The sequence below is a fragment of the Aquarana catesbeiana genome, linkage group LG01, assembly GCF_042186555.1.
Source record: "Aquarana catesbeiana isolate 2022-GZ linkage group LG01, ASM4218655v1, whole genome shotgun sequence".
Classification (NCBI taxonomy): domain Eukaryota; kingdom Metazoa; phylum Chordata; class Amphibia; order Anura; family Ranidae; genus Aquarana; species Aquarana catesbeiana.
In genome coordinates, this window is record NC_133324.1 from 770,867,948 (window position 1) to 770,885,976 (window position 18,029).

The window sequence follows — 18,029 nt, forward strand, 5'->3', positions numbered from 1 at the left end:
CCCTCCTCTGTACTCCTCACAGATGCAGAAGAATTTTATCACAATTTTGCTCTTCTGAAGGGTTGTAGACAAGAGAAGACTGCAAGTAAAACTTATGTAGGGAGATTTGTGTCATCTCTGTGTATCATCTGAGGCTATTCACTTTGCTGGGTATATGAGAATGTTTACAACCACTTTAAAGGAAGCCTTTACTCAGAGGCTGCCATTGCTGACTACTCATTCTGCATTTACTCTGTCTGGCTGCCATGATGACCCCATTGCTTTGGTACTTTGCATCACTTACAAAGAACAATTAGGCAAATACGATTATCTGACTTGATATTCCTGATCTGGATATTGTTCTGGGTCACTGGCTCAGAAAGTACTGATTTTAGAAGGTCAGCAGTATAAAGCGGAACAAAAAATAGTGATGAGCAATTTGCTGCCAGCAATTCAATAAATCTCTCCCCACAATCACTGACCTTACAGCATTTTTATTTATTTTGACAGCCTTATTAAACAGTTGTATGAAAATTAAAGAAATCCTTAATAATATTCATCAGAGAGTCTTCAACCATTATGTAATAAATCTCATCCTGCTTAAAAATCCCTATAAAAGCCTAAAGCTAAACGCTGGACAAATACTTAACGTAAAATTAATGCAGCTTTGAATTCATCAATAAATGTACTTTTTTTAAAAATGCAAAAAGTTTAAGTACCTGAATTTGACTTGGTATCAGCCTTGTGCAGTCCCTCTGCAGTAGAGCTCAGCCTGAGGGAATGAGAAGCAGCATGAGGAGCTGCTAAGTTGTGCTGTGGTCCAGAACGCATTCTGATAGAAAGAGTGAAAATAATGACAGAGATACTGTATAAGTCTACTGTTTCTTCTTTCACTGCCAAGTAAAAATTAGGAGAGGGATGAGACCAGAAAGCACTACTTGTTTGTAGCAGAGAAACAGTTCTCCTCTTTCTCCCCTACCAGACAGGGCTGCAGGGTGTAACAGGACTGTGTAATTCTCAGAACTGGATAGACAGAAATACAAATCCTTTGGCAGTTCAAACTGTTTGAATATACTTTAACCATTATATTGGTATAGTTAGCAGTTTGTCTGAAGGTTCAGCTTCAAGCCTCTTACATGTTCTAAAACTATTTTAGTATATTCTACACACTACTGGCTAATTAGGACTATATATCAACTAATGGGAAATCACATATTGGACCTAAGGAGTACATAAAATGTGGGTCCTAAATATGATGTTCAGAGTCCTTTATTTCTCCTGTAGGTTTATTTTCTCTGTGTATCTAGCAGTTTGATTGGAGTTCAGCTTCAAACATTGACAGAAAAACTCCTCATGTCACTGCACTGGATCCTAGTTCCTGCTTGATTAAAACAAATGGAAATTTAGTTTAGTAACTGGATCCAAGGATTCTGAAAGATTCATATGGCCCAGCTTTAATGTTATCATCTTTAATTAGTTCATTAATTTAATTGGAATTCATGTGGTTACATACATAGTGATATATCCATTGGAGTCTTTGCAGCTTTCTATCCATGTGGATATAAGCCCATATGTCTTGTGTGCCTGGGGAAATGCATGTTGTTTTTATCTTATATTGTAATAAAAAATAGCAAAAAGAATGAAAAAGAAGAAGCTGGCAGATAAAAAATATTTTTATCTTTGTAAAAATGATTGCTGACTGTACATCAACCAAAATGGCGATTAATAACAACTAGGGATGACTCCTTTGTTCTAAAACGAACCAAACATACGGGGCGTTGCTGGAAATTCGAGCGCCGCAGAATGCCCCATAATGCACTGTGAGATTGCAGTGCATTACTGTATGATGATTGGCCAAAGCATGCACCTGACCTGCATGCTTTGGCCAAATCACAGCGCGCTGCTAAGAGAGCCATAATTTGCCAAAGACAGGGTGCCTTTGGCCAATCATGGCTCAGGGGCTAAGTCCATGTCCTACACTATATAAGGCTGCTGCTTACACGGCGGCCATATAGTGTAATGAATGAAGAAAGATTAGGCAGCTTAGTGTCATGCAGGCAGTGTATTTGATATATACAGTATATATCAGTGGTCATCAACCCTGTCCTCAGGGCCCACTAACAGGCCAGGTTTGCAAGATAACTGAAATACATGACAGGTGATATCATTTGCTGCTCAGTGATTGCAGTATTTTAGTCTGCATCTCCCAAAGGTAATACATGAAACCTGGCCTGTTAGTGGGCCCTGAGGACAGGGTTGATGACCACTGGTGTAGTATATATAATATAGTGTATTGAAGTGGTTAAGGGGAACCCTGCATCAAAATGTTTTAAAAAATGATGTGGGGCCCCCCAAAATCCATACCAGGCCCTTCAGGTCTGGTATGGATTTTAAGGGGAACCCTGCCCCAAAAAATTTAAAAATGTCACGGGGGCCCCCCAAAATCCATACCAGACCCTTATCCAAGCATGCAACCTAGCAGGCCACAGGGAAATGGGGGGGTGAGAGAGCGCCCCCCCCTCCTTAACCATACCAGGCCACATGCTCTCAACATGGGGAGGGTGCTTTGGAGTCCCCCTAAGCACCTTGTCCCCATGTTGGTGGGGACAAGGGCCTCATCTACACAACCCTTGCCTGGTGGTTGTGGGGGTCTGTGTGGGGCTTATAGGAATCTGGAAGCCCCCTTTAACAAGGGAGCCCCCAGATCCTGCCCCCCCATGTGAATGGGTATCGGGTACATTGTACTTATTCACCAAAAAAGTGGCAAAATGTAAAAATGACAGGAGACAGTTTTGGACAATTCCTTTATTTAAAAAAAAAGTGTCCCGTGATATTCATCCACCTTCACTCACGGCGCCGACGGTCCCGTAAAAATGGAAAAACTCCGCCTCCATGGGAGGCATCCCGCCGACTGCTGTCTTTTTGCTTTGACAGCAGTTATATAGCCAACTGCGGGGCCACCCGCTGACCTAACCTAGTGACCCGCCCCTTCTGACATCATGTCATGTGCCGTCAGAGGGGGGCGTGGTCACTCATTTACATCACCGGATGGCCCCGCCCTTGACTATATAAAAGCCTGCGCCCCCCCAGGGGCATCCAGGCGTGGTGAGTACTGGAGGATGTCATATGACATCCACCCGGGATGGTAGAGTGTTCCTGCTGGCATCATTTGTCTATGGCCGGTATGGAAAAGGTTAAAGGGGGCTTCCAAATTCCGATAAGCCCCCTGCCTGCAGATCCTGACAATCACTGTGTGAAAAAAAAAATGAAACACCCACCATTTTAATCTGTAGGGCATTTGCTTTAAAAATATATATAATGTTTGGGGGTTCAAAGTAATTTTCTTGCAAAAAAAAATAATTTTTAATGTAAACAAAAAGTGTCAGAAAGGGCTTTGTCTTCAAGTGGTTAGAAGAGTGGATGATGTGTGACATAAGCTTCTAAATGTTGTGCATAAAATGCCAGGACAGTGCATATGACCCCATTTTGGAAAGTAGACACCCCAAGCTATTTGCTGAGAGGCATGTCGAGTCCATGAATGGACTTTTGGGGTCTAATTCCACATATGCCCATGGCATGTTTGAGCAATATATCATTTAGTGACAACTTTGTACAAAAAAAAATCGTCACTTTCCTGCAACTTGTGTCAAAATATGGGGGGCGTGTCCGGACGCACACCGAGGAGGACGTGCGGAAGCTGTGCTCCACACAGGCAAACTAAATCTGTTGCCATCCCGGCCCTAATACACCTTGGCGATTCCTCATCGCACTCCCTCTGCCTCCTGGACCCTCCTGCCTTACCCCTGGAGGGGTCTTTCTTGGATCTGGCCACTCCGGGCCTACAAGTCGAGCCGCATTACAGGCGCCCACTGCCATCTTGGGGCCTGTCGCCCGATCCGAGACTGTCCACTGCCTCGGTACACTGGGAGGTTTCTGGACGCTCTCCCAGACTGCTGGGTGGCTGAAGCCGCGGGATCGGCTGGTCATCTGCGGTGCACCGCCTGATATTCCTGTGTTCTTGGCCCGGAGCGCCGCAGCCCGCCGCCATCTTGAGGCCTGCCAGCCTGGTCTCCCTCATCTCGGCAACGCAGTGAGTATAAACCCTCCCCTGCACATCCACACTCTGCAGTGACCTTTACCTACTGCAGAATTGGGACCTTGCAATTAGAGCCTGTGAAAGGGATTGTGTGTCCTGCGGGGAGTGAAGTCTATCCGGCCGGCTGTCCCTGATAGGAAAGTCTGTGGCTTTGGCCTATACCTGGAAGTAAGCGGCCATCTTGCTACTCCTACTGCACTAGATTTCAGATTTCATTTCTCTGCTTCACTCATCCAACATCACATCCCCCTCCCCTTCAGAATTTATTCAGTTTATGGCTCATAACCTTATCTTACAGTAATTCAAGGGAACTTATTCGCACTTGCCTATCCTATTCAGTAGTGGATTTGCAGCCCTTTTTGTGAATGTGAACTGATGTGAATGTGAGGAGCCCTGCCCAACTGCCAGCCTTACAGCTCCAGCTATGCCCCCCAAGACACCTAAAACTCGTTCCACAATAGGCAAAAGATCCGGAAAAGGTTTTAAACCTCACTCCGCTATCTCTGGCTCTATTCAGCAATATTTAGCTGGCGCACGTAACAGTCAAGCTAGAACCTCCAGACAGAGTGTTTCCCCCTCCTCCCACACTGCCTCAGTTAGGGAAAGTTCTCCTGCTTCATTCTACTGCTCAGACCTCATGGAGGACCCAGGATCCCCCACTGGCTCAGAAATTACATCGCTGATGAGTGGTCTTAAAAAAGAATTGTCTGGTATGTTTCACAGTTTGGAAAAATCCATTAAGAAAGAAATTACCGCCGTGAGAATTGACATGTCCCACCTCTTAGCTAGAGTGGAGGAGTCGGAGCAGCGTCAGGACTCCCAAGCAATTGCCATAAAGGAGTTACAGGAGACTGTTACCCAGCTCGCCTTTGCTCATCGTGCCTCTCTATATAAACTTGAAGATCTCGAAAACTGCAACCTACGTATCAAAGGCTTACCAGAAGCAACTAGAGACAATGACCTAGAGCCATCGATCCATGGAATTCTCAACACAATTCTGGGTAACCCTGTCACTGACCCACTGCGATTTGATCGTGTTCATCGTGCATTGCGCCCTCGTAATGCTAATTCAGACCAACCCAGAGATGTCATTTGCCGTCTGCACTATTTTGAAGATAAAAACGCCATCATGACAAAACTTCACAACACCCCTAACATTGACTTTGATGGCGCAGTCATTAGCATTTTCCCTGATCTGTCCAAGGAAACCCTTGACCGCACAGATGGAATCAACTACAGATGGGGTTTCCCAGCTTGCTTGATAGCCACCAAAAATGGCCGCTCTCATACCCTTCGCTTCCCAGAGGAACTCTCTAATTTTCTTCAAGATCTCAATCTTCCACCAGTTGAGCTCTCAAGCTGGCAAGACCACATTCCAAAGTTTTCAAACCACTTTGACCCTCCATGGCGGAAAACTCCGTCTAAGAAAAGGCGCACATCGATCCCCGGATCCGCACAGAAGCATGGCTGAGATGTGCCTCTCTCTACTTATCTTGGTTTCTCCTTCCATTTTTTTTGTGTATACTGATGCCCATTCCTCAATGCTTGTTTGGTTCTGGTCAGACCCTTTGAACTCTTTTTTAGCCTTTTTGGCTTAAGGGATCTAGACCCGACACTCATTTTTACTTTTGGGTATTTCATGTTCCAATTATAGTTTGTACTTTTAATGTTTTTGGTTCTAAATGGTTAAGTTACAAAAAAAAGAATGAGGAGAAAGAGAGAGGAATTTTTTTTTTTTCTCTCTCTCTTTCTCTAAACTTTTTGCTGGAGCTCATGTCATTTCATGTAATTATAATGTATTTTCTTAACAGGCCGAATGTTGGCAGGGCACATTGCTCCTTCACTCTTTCACCTCGGGGCTTCCCCCGCCCCCCTTCCTTCTGGGGTTGGTGAGACCGAGCGGCCTATAAGGTCTTTTACCCGGACTCTTTTCAGAGTTCTAGATGGCCGCCCGTTCTTTCTCTCCCCTCAGGGACCACTGCAGTTTTCTGTGTGTCTTTCTCGTAATTCCCACATTTGTTTTGATACACATGTATGTTTCCTCTGTATGTTTTTTTCCCCTTTCTTCTACTCCCTCAAACCTTTTTTCTCCATTCCTCTCCCTCGCTACCCCCTCCACGTTGGCATGCATGGAAATATAGGTTAGGATATACCTCTCCGCTGTACCAATAGCAACTCTGACAATTACATCATATAATGTCCGAGGCCTTAATGTCGCTGCGTAATGCCTGTTCTATTGCCTTCCTTCAGGAAACACATTTAACCCACACAACACCGGTCAGATTGACCTCACCCCACTTTCCGCAGTGGTACTACGGTCTTTCTGACACTAACAAAGCTAAGGGTGTTGCCATTGGTTTCAGCAGCAGGGTATCTTTTCGTCTAATGGAAATGCTTACAGATGACCATGGTCGTTTTCTCTTCCTCAAGGGCTTTATAGGCAACACCCAATGCACGTTTGCAAATATATACTCCCCAAATCAGAATCAACCAACCTTTCTCTCGCAAACCCTCACTAAACTATCACAATTTGCTAAAGGCATCATTGTCCTCGCTGGGGACACAAACATGCCCCTTGGTCCTACAATGGACACGCCCCAGGGCCGCTCTAACATCTCATTTAAACATTTAGATTTTGTTAAAAGGAGGCTCTTAGATCATCAACTAATAGATTTCTGGCGCCTGCTCCACCCTAAAGATAAAGACTATTCACATTTCTCTGCAACACACCTGTCTTACTCTAGAATAGATAATATATTCTTAGATCACTTCCATCTTCCTCTCCTCAAATCTGCCCATATAGGAACAGCAACCTTATCCGATCATGCACCCGTGACGATGCGTATGACCATGCCCACCTTATCTCGTACTACAAATAACTGGAAACTTAACGAAGCTCTCTTATCTAACCAAACTGAAGTCTCCATGTTAGCCTCTCACCTGAAGCATTACTTTAAAGAGAACACATCCTCTGTGGCCTCCCCATCTGTTGTTTGGGAAGCTCATAAGGCAACTATAAGGGGACGATTAATTGAGCTCGGTGCCAGGAAAAAAAGGGAGCATGGTCATCAAATAGCACAGGTACTGCAACAAATAGCCGACCTTGATAAACAACATAAACTATCACTCCATAGCGCACATCTCAAAGCCCTCACGAGAAGAACTACAACACCTCCTAGACTTAGACACTAAAAAGAAATTTCACGGCATATCACAAAAATTCTATGAATGGGGTAATAAACCGAGCAGATTACTTGCTAGATCCCTTAAGGTGAAACAAACACAGTCATTTATCCCTAAAATTAAACTTCCAACGGGAGAACTAGTACATGCAACCCCACACATCGCCAAAGCCTTTAGGGAATTCTGTGCGGATCTCTATAATGTTACGAATGGTTTAGCCCCTTTACCCCCGTCTGAGAGGTGTTCCCGAATCCTCTCCTATTTGAGGGCTGCGAACCTTCCCAAATTATCTAGGTCAGCCCTTAAGGAATTGGAAGAGGACTTTTCAATTGAAGAATTCCAATCCGCTTTAAAATCCTCTCCATCAGGTAAAGCTCCCGGCCCTGACGGTTTCATTATCCTTTACTACAAGACATTTCAAGATATCTTACTTCCTCGTCTCACAGCATAAGCTAATTCTATTTCCCAATCTTCCGACTTATGCCCAGAATCCCTTTCAGCACATATCACTGTTATACCTAAACCCGGTAAGGATCCCACCCTTTGCAGCAGCTTTAGACCAATTTCTTTGATAAATACTGACATTAAATTATTTGCCAAGGTGATGGCTAACCGCATTCTCCCCTTAATACCCAGTTGGATTTCGGCAGATCAGACTGGATTCATACCACATAGAGAGGCTAAAGATAATTCTCTACGGACAATTTCCCTAATCCAGTATGTTCAAAGATGTGCCCAGCCCACCCTACTCCTTTCTACTGATGCTGAAAAAGCTTTTGATAGGGTGGACTGGGACTATCTTAAGCGGACCTTACGTCATTTTGGATTGGGCCCAAAGATGTACCATCGCATTTCTTCACTGTACTCTACCCCATCTGCGCAAATCCGCATAAACGGCTCACTGAGTGATCCCTTCACCTTACACAATGGCACTAGGCAGGGATGTCCTCTTTCCCCCCTCCTCTTTGCTATCACTTTAGAACCATTTCTAGCCACAATTAGACGCAATATTAATATACATGGTATCCAAGTAGGAGGTAGAATTCACAAATACGCTGCTTACGCCGATGACATACTCTTCTTTATCCAACAACCACGTATCTCCCTGCCCAACTTAATGTCAGCATTTTCTACCTTCCAAATGATATCAAATTTTAAAATAAACCTCTCCAAATCGGAAATCCTGAATATTAACCTCCCCAGAAGCGACCTCTTTCCATTCAGATGGGAACAGACTCACATGAAGTATTTGGGTATATACCTCACACCTAGACTACGCTCCCTTTTCAAATATAATTACATCCCACTATTAAACAGCATCAGAGCAGACCTAAGAAAATGGTCCAATCTGTCCCACTCATGGTTAGGGAAAATTAACATTATTAAAATGAACATTTTCCCCCGCATATTATTTATTTTTCAAATGATTCTACTAGGGGTCCTGATGGGGTTCTTTACTGTACTGCAGGCGATGATTTCCCGCTTTGTTTGGGGGAACAGCCGCCCCAGAATATCCAGAGACGTTCTTTTTCGCTCCAAATGCTCTGGGGGTCTGGCACTCCCAAACTTTAAGACCTATTATTATGCTGTCATATTATCTAGAATGGCAGATTGGAAATACGCGATTAATTCAAAATTATGGGTACAACTAGAATACTCTCTGAGTGGAGCCGATCTCTCTGTTATCCCCTGGATACCCAGAGTCCATAGGCACATTACCCACACTGTTTCCGCACTCACCATGTCCTCACTGGATATATGGGATGCCATATGCAGGAAATTTTCCTGGAATTATGACTCCCCCCTGATGCCTCTCCTCAATCACCACTATTTCCTACCAGGTTTATTGGACCCAGGATTTAAATCCTGGACTTCAGGAGAACCTCTTCTGCTACATCACGTTATACATGCCAACACAATTAAACCTCTTTCTGAGATTCTCAGCTCTACACAACTTACATTTTGGATAAGTGGAGATATCACCAATTACAACGCTTTTTACATTCCTTCCCTCACCCGTTACGAGGTTTACAAGATTTAAATAGCATAGAAGAAATATTCTACCCAAAAGACCCCCCTTTGCATGGAATCTCTCTGTTTTACAAGGCTCTTACCGATCTCTCTAACCCTATGTACCCGCACTTCCTGGCTAAATGGGAATCAGACTTAGACTCCCCCCTAACAAACACTCTGAAAGATAAAATCCTAATACTCGCTCATGTCTCCTCACCCACTGCCAAAATGGCAGAGGTCAATTACAAACTTCTTTTCAGATGGCACTACACCCCAATTAAAATGCATCAAATGTTCCCCGATAGCTCCCCGTTGTGTTGGAGGAGTTGTGGGAACGAAGCTACACACGCACATATTTGGTGGTACTGCCCGCTCATTCGTCCTTTTTGGACCAATGTTATCAACCTCATAAGACTCATTACAGACATCAATCTCCCACATGATCCCTGGGTTGTCCTTTTCCATGCTACTAAAGAACCCATAGATACATACAAACGCTCACTCATACCTCATTTGCTAAATACTGCCAAGGCTCTAATCCCCACACTTTGGGATCAACTCACAATCCCGTCTGTACAAACTTGGTTGCATAGGGTCTCAGAGGTTTATCACCTAGAAGATATAACTGACAGTATCAGAGGTACCTCCCAGAGACACACTCTTACATGGACACCCTGGATAGAGTTCACATCTTCAACTCATTATAAAGACATTATATCTCAACATATGTGAGCTTACCTCTTTAACCATTGCTTGGAACTCTTTTGACCCATTTTCAGAGTTTTCTCTCTTACTGACCGTGAACTATTCTCCTTCCACATAATATCATGCTAAATGATATGAATATCTTAAAATATGACGACATGCATGCCAACTCCCCCCCCCTTCCCAATCTCCCCCATCAACCCTTTTCCCATTTCTACCCTCTTTTTTTTTTTTTCTCTTTCTTTCTTTCATAGTCTTCCTATCTCTCTCTTCGTTTTCCTCTCAATTCTTTACTTTTCTCTTTCAACTACCAGCCTTATTTAGTTACAATCTTAATTTCTAGTTTGAATATTAAGTTCACATATATCTTAAGCAGCTGATTGATCCTCGACTTTGCCTGTACGTTCAATCCTTTCAGCACATTCAATGGCACTTCTTTGATTTTTACTTCTCGATGAGTATTTGTGCCCTTAGAAACCTATTTGTTTTGCATTTTTAAGATTGTCTATCATATGCTATATGTTCATTTTGTCTTTTTGTATTTCTTTTAATAGTCTTCAATAAACATTTATTAAACAAAAAACTTGTGTCAAAAAATAAAATATTCCATGGACTCAACATGCCTCTCAGCAAATAGCTTGGGGTGTCTACTTTCCAAAATGGGGTAATTTGGGAGGGTTTTGTGCCATCTTGGCATTTTATGGCCTTCAAAACTGTGATAGGTAGTAAGGAGTGCAATAAAAAATTTATGCCCTTAGAAATCCTGAAGGCGGTGCTTGGTTTTCGGGGCCCCGTACGCGGCTAGGCTCCCAAAAAGTCCCACACATGTGGTATCCCCATAATCAAGAGAAGCAGCTAAATGTATTTTGGGGCACAATTTCACATATAACCATGGCATGTGTGAGCAATATATCATTTAGTGACAACTTTTAGTAATTTTTTTTTTATCACTATTCCATCACTTGGGACAAAAAATGTTATATTTAATGGGCTCAACATGCCTCTCAGCAATTTCCTTGGGGTGTCTACTTTCCAAAATGGGGTCATTTGGGGGGGGGGGGTTGTACTGCCCTGCCATTTTAGCACCTCAAGAAATGACATAGGCAGTCATAAACTAAAAGTTGTGTAAATTCCAGAAAATGTACCCTAGTTTGTAGACGCTATAACTTTTGCACAAACCAATAAATATATGCTTATTGACTTTTTTTTACCAAAGACATGTGGCTGAATACATTTTGGCCTAAATGTATGACTAAAATTGAGTTTATTGGATTTTTTTAAACCAAAAAGTAGAAAATATCATTTTTTTTCAAAATTTTCGGTCTTTTTCCATTTATAGCGCAAAAAATAAAAAACACAGAGGTGATCAAATACCATCAAAAGAAAGCTCTATTTGTAGGAAGAAAAAGACGCAAATTCCGTTTGAGTACAGCATTGCATGACCGCGCAATTAGCAGTTAAAGGGACACAGTGCCAAATTGTAAAAAGTGCTCTGGTCAGGAAGGGGGTAAATCCTTCCCGGGGCTGAAGTGGTTAAATTACATTTTTTCCTTTAGGAATGTCATTATTGCTGTGGCATGTTCTATACATTGTACAGATGCGCCACTTTACAGGCAGACTAAGGGGACCCCTAGGAACGATATTTAAAGGAATATTTCATTTTTATTATTTTACTTTAAGCATCATTAAAATCTCTGCTCTTTTAAAAACTTTTTTTGCATTGATACATGTCCCCTAGGGCAGTACCCGAGTCTCCATACACTTTTTATGGCAACAACCTGCATATAAGCCTTTAACCACTTATGGACCGCCGCACGCCGATATACATCCTAACTTTGAAGAGAAATATGGTTGTTATGACAGCAGCTAGCTGCCATAACCCCAGTATCCTTTTCTTCGGCCAGTGGTCCGCTTTCTGATAAGAGTAGTCTCTACAGCAGATTCGCCGCAAGATCACTTTTATGGTGGGAGAGGGCTGGAGTCGATTGGATGTTGTCCCTTGCTGCGTATGGAGATGAGTTAGGGGAAGATGGCCCCCACCCGTCTTCATACCATTGCAGGGCAAAAGTGATGTCAAAACGTCACTTCCGCCCATAGCTCTTAAAGGACCATTTTTTTTTTTAAACCCCAGATCTCATATTTAAGAGGTCCTGTCATGCTTTTTTTTCTATTACATGTTTACATTCCTTGTAATAGGAATAGAAGTGACACTATTTTTTTTAAAAGAACAGTGTAAAAATATAAAATAAAAGGTAAAATAAATAAGAAAAAAAAAGAAATAAATAAGAAAAAAAAATGTTCCGTCCGAGCTTGCATGAATAAGTGAACGCATACGTGAGTAGCGCCCTAATATTAAAGCGGTGTTCAAACCACACATGCTCGGTAGAGCAAGAGCAATAATTCTAGCCCTAGACCTCCTCTGTAACTCAAAACATGCAACCTGTAGAATTTTTTAAATGTCGCCTATGGAGATTTTTAAGGGTAAAAGTTTGTCGCCATTCCACAAGCGGGCGCAATTTTGAAGCGTGACATGTTGGGTATCAATTTACTCGGTGTAACATTATCTTTCAGAATATAAAAAAAATTGGGCGAACTTTACTGTTGTCTTATTTTTTAATTCAAAAAAGTGTATTTTTTCCAAAGACCGCTGCGCAAATATGGTGTGACAGAAAGTATTGAAATGACCGCTATTTTATTCTCTAGTATAATGTTTGGGGGTTCTAAGTAATTTTCTAGCAAAAAATCTGTTTTTAAACAACAAATCTCAAAAAGAGGCTCAGTCTTTAAGTGGTTAAAATGTGGATTTTGATTTTTCTTGTTTGGTCCCATAGAGTTTAACCACTTTCCGCCCATCAGTCTGACACACCGCTACACTGATCTTGGTAAAAAGCCTCCGGTGGAGGCCCTTTACCACGTGATCAGCCGTGTCCAATCACGGCTGATCACGCTGTCAATAGGAAGAGCCATTGATCGGCTCTTCCTCACTTGCGTCTGACAGACGCGATTAGAGGAGAGCCGATCGGCGGCTCTCCTGGCAGGGGGGGTCTGCGCTGATTGTTTATCAGCGCAGCCCCCCCGCAGATCACCACACTGGACCACCAGGGATTGCCACTAGGACCACCAGGGAAGGGGCAACATGTGGATGGCCAGGTATGTACCCCATGGCCATCCACATGTGCCCAGTGTGCCAAATCTGTGCCAATCAGTGCCCACAAATGGGCACTGATTGGCACCATTATGTTGCAGTGATGCCCAGCAATGCCACCCTTAGGGGCATCACTGTAAACAAGCAGTGCCATCAGTGCCACCCATGTCCATTCATGCCACCTGTCAGTGCCCATCCGTGCCCATCAGTGCCCATCTATCAGTGCCCATCCATGCCCATCTGTGCCAACTATCAGTGCCACCCATAAGTAACCATTAATGCCACCTATGAGTGCCCATCAATGCCACCTATGAGTGCCCATCAGTGCCGCCTATAAGTGCCCATCTGTGCCACCTATGAGTGCCCATCAGTGCCGCATACCAGTGCCACCTATCAGTGCCCATCAGTGCCGCCTATCAGTGCCCATCAGTGCCGCCTATCAGTGCCCATCATCAGTGCCCGTCAGTGCCACCTCATCAGTGCCCCCTCATTGGTGCCACCTCATCGGTGCCCGTCAGTGCCCGTCAGTACAGCCATATCAGTGCCCATCATTGAAGAAGAAAACGTACTTATTTACAAAAAAGTTTTAACAGAAACAAAGAAAAACTTGTTTTTTTTCAAAATTTTCGGTCTTTTTTTATTTGTTGCGCAAAAAATAAAAACCGCAGAGGTGATCAAATACCACCAAAAGAAAGCTCTATTTGTGGGAACAAAATGATAAAAAATTTGTTTGGGTACAGTGTAGCATGACCGCGCAATTGTCATTCAAATTGCGACAGCGCTGAAAGCTGAAAATTGGTCTGGGCGGGAAGGTGTCTAAGTGCCTGGTATTGAAGTGGTTAATAGGGTTTGCATGTTCATTAGAACTTTTTGCCTGTTCGAGGTGTTCTGGTGCAAACCGAACTGGGGGTTGTTCGGTCCATCCCTAGTATCTACATAATATATTACTTGTGAACCACATTCCCCACTAGACAGACTGGTCTAATATGTATAAAAAAAAATTTCCCTCCCTGCCTGCAAACATGACCTGAGCTGAGTGCTAGAGTTAAACAAAGCAATGCAATTAATGAGCTATCGATCAATATCCTCATCCACTATACCCTTCTAAGAGGCCATTCAGAATATTTCCACTGTTTACCTGTTCCTGTAAATTGGATTTGCATATAAATGCCCTCATCAACAGAAAAGGGTGTGTGTATACAGGTGCCACTCCAAGTATTTCGAGGAAGCCTGCCTTTTTCCCTTTTTTGTATCCCCACCTGCTATTAAGGCTATGCATTACAGCTGCTATGACATATGACATCATCACAGTTGTGAACATGCAATCGCATCTGAGCCATAGTCATCCACCCAAGGTGCATGTCCAATCTGAGGAGGGAGCATGTATAGACTGTGGGTGGAGACAGAACTACTTGTCCATGAGACACTCAGATCTCTTGATGGTAGTGCTGCAACAATTGCCACGTTGAGCCATGGAAGCATCAATACTCCAAGGTTATGTGTCAATTAGATGCTGCGGCAATGTGGGGATAGGGACATTTTTTCACCTCAGGGGATGGACCTACAGCAGAGCAGTGTAGGGATTGGCCAGAGAGAGATTACTTTGATGAAGTTGGTCTGCATAAACATGTATTGCAATGTATGTGAATAAATAATCCCTGTTTTTGTGCAAAGTTTTCTAGAAAGGGTGTATAGCAGTGCTCAGAGTGTTTATTTTGCATTTTCAGTCCAATGGCACAGCACACCACATCTCACTGGGGTATTGAAGACTGCTGAAGAATTGGCTCCGCTGAATACTGTGCTGGATCCCTGTGCTGGTGAGTGTCTGTTTATTAAAAGTCAGCAGCTACAGTACTTTTTTTACACTAAAGCCCTGTACACACGGTCGGATTTTCTGACGGAAAAAGTGCGATCGGATTGTGTTGTCGGAAATTCCGATCATGTGTGGGCTCCATCTGACTTTTTCCGTCGGAATTTCCGACAAGCAAAGTTTGAGAGCAGGATATAAAATTTTCCGACAACAAAATCTGATCGCTTAAATTCCGATCGTGTGTACACAAATCCGACGCACAAAGTGCCACGCATGCTCAGAATAAATTAAGAGACGAAAGCTATTGGCTACTGCCCCGTTCCTGACGTACGTGTTTTATGTCACCGCATTCAGAACGACCGGATTTTCCGACAACTTTGTGCGACCGTGTGTGTGCAAGACAAGTTTGAGCCAACATCCGTCAGAAAAAATCTGATGGATTTTGTTGTCGGAATGTCCGATCAATGTCCGATCGTGTGTACAGGGCATAACTGTCATTCCTATATAATATAATATAATATAATATAATATAATATAATATAATATAATATACAGATGGGTTTGATTCACTAAAGTCAAATAGAGTGTTCACTTTGGAAGGGAAGCAACATTTTGCAAGGGAATTTTCCCAAGATCTTGGTGACTATGGTGAAATTGTACTTTGCAAGGAATATCCAATACCATCAAGGAAAAAAAAAAAAAACTGAATTTTAGATGATGGAAGTCTGCAGAACTTCATCCCTTTCACTAAGCTCTGGGAATAATCCCCTTGCTAGGTAAACAGTCCGTCTGCCTTTAGTAAATCAACCCCATAATACTTTAATGGATTCTCCTTCCAAAGACTGAGCTTAGTAACAGACTTTTGCCTTTTTCTTTTTTTTGCCTTTTTTTAAATAGAAATACAATGTTAGTAACAGAACAAAGTGAAACATAAACATGAACCAAAGCGTTTAAAAAAGAGACCTAATTGTTTCATTGTTTTGTCTACTTTTGACAATTTTATGTTCAAGCTGCAGCTTTTATTTTCTGATAAATTGTTTAGTGAAATAAACAATGTCTTTGTTTGAAGATGGGTAAAATAAGTACGAGAAGATTATTTTATCACCATTTTGTATAATTTGTAAGGTTCTATTCATTCTGTTCTAAATGTGAATAAATCTGTCTTTTGCTGTAAATGTGCACTCAGCATTTAGATGCGACTCCAATTTAATTGTTAAGTGACTGCATATTCTACAGCAGTAAGTGTAATAACAAATATTACTTTTGTTGATTTAATTTCTAGTGAAGATGCAGATACTAAAAGGTTTTCAATAAATTAGCCAGAAATTGAAGCTCAGACACATCTAAATGTATGACATTACAGAGTAATCAAGTCTCAGGTAACAAGAAGGAAGCTGCTTAATTCAAAAAAATAATAATTAAGATTGTAATTACTGGATGCCTCTTAACTTTATGCACATTACTCAGTTATTTTAGGATTTTGGCCTTTGCAGACTAATCCAAGAACCTTCTAAAAAAACATAGGCAATAAAGTGTATGCAAGGGCAAAACATTTTCTTTTTAGTTTTGGCTAGTGTGGTAATTCTCTTGTAAGGCCAGGCCCAAATATTTAATTGCTGTGAACCACCTCCTCATCTTACAGGACCAAGCAGCTCCCCTTGCCTGCCTGCAAATAACTTGTGGCCGACCACCTGTTGCTGCCCAGATGCATACCCCACTTTACAAATCATTAAATAGGCTTTTTGCTTGTTTGTGGTGTCTGGCATTTTGGATTGATGCCCTGCTAAATGCATGGCTGTTCCCAAAGGTAACACCATGGCTGTGCAGCTGTCTGTGATGTCTATTCTGCCTGATTGTAATGCTTTTTTATTTGCCTCTGGGCATGCATGCTACAACTTATTTCCTTCAGTGATGTGTCTCTAGATCTAATGGATCCCCTTATGGCAGTTGGAATTCTTTCTGAGTTCCAAAGCAGCTTGGGATTGAATGAAGGCACCTGGCTGGATTCATGTGGGCTATTTAAAGTGTAACTCCACTTTTGTTTAAAAAAAATGTAATTGTGATGACAATTTCATTGGGTGATTTATGTACATTACAGAATATGATTGTAATCTGTTGCAGATTCCATCCTTTTTGTTTCTGTTCTGAACAAAACGTTTTCATCATGTTCTGTTTTCTGCATGGCATGGTTCGGCTCATTAACCACCTGGTGAAATCTCAGGGCTCTGGTCTGGAAAGCTGCAGCTTCAGCATCCCTTTGGCAGTAGTTAGCCCTTTAGATATTTATTGCTAGCTAAGAATTGCAAGCTAATTCTTTTAGCGTTGAATTTGTTTTTGGACTGGTTTATTAGATTGCAGGGCTGTAATTTGAAGTAGAGGGGTAACCTTTAATATCTTAAGCTACCAGATGACTTGAGTAGCAATTGTACATTTTATATTATTCTTAACAATGGGAAGTTCTTCATTAGAAGTGCTTAGCATTCCTGATGGTCAGGGATTTAATTTTTTCTGAGACTGGTCCTTGTGCAGTTTCCATTTTGAGCCCTCGGTGCTGTGACTGGTCTATGCGATGCAGTAGCTGGTGGATGCCAGTGCCTTCCTTTCTGGTATTTTTTCTTGGATTGTCAGAACTTCTGTGGGCCCCCTAAACTGTGTGTTGTTACCTCCTTGTATTTCTTACTGCCAGTATGCTGCAAAGCTTACAATCCTAAGTCATGAGTTGTCACCTCATACTGCCAGTTGTTGCAAAGATGGTAAGGGGCATCTCTCAGTTAACAGTTTTTCTTTCAGGTATATGAGAAGCTACCTAATGGTCTATTTGGCACTTAGTACCTTCAGACTGGCATGCATCATGCACCGCTTAAATTGGGCCTGTACCACTCATGCTTTGGCAGGCAAAACCCTGTATGTAGCCTGCTTTGTTCAGGTTGTCACATTCATTAAACGTGGTCAATACACTCTAAAGGAGTTGTTTCCACTCATCCTATGAAAGGGTTATCTATTCTGGCAATGAGAAGCCTCCTTACTTTTCCAGGTTGACACAGCTCTCTTCACACTTTATGAAGAGGAAGATGCAGATGAACATGACTGCATGAATA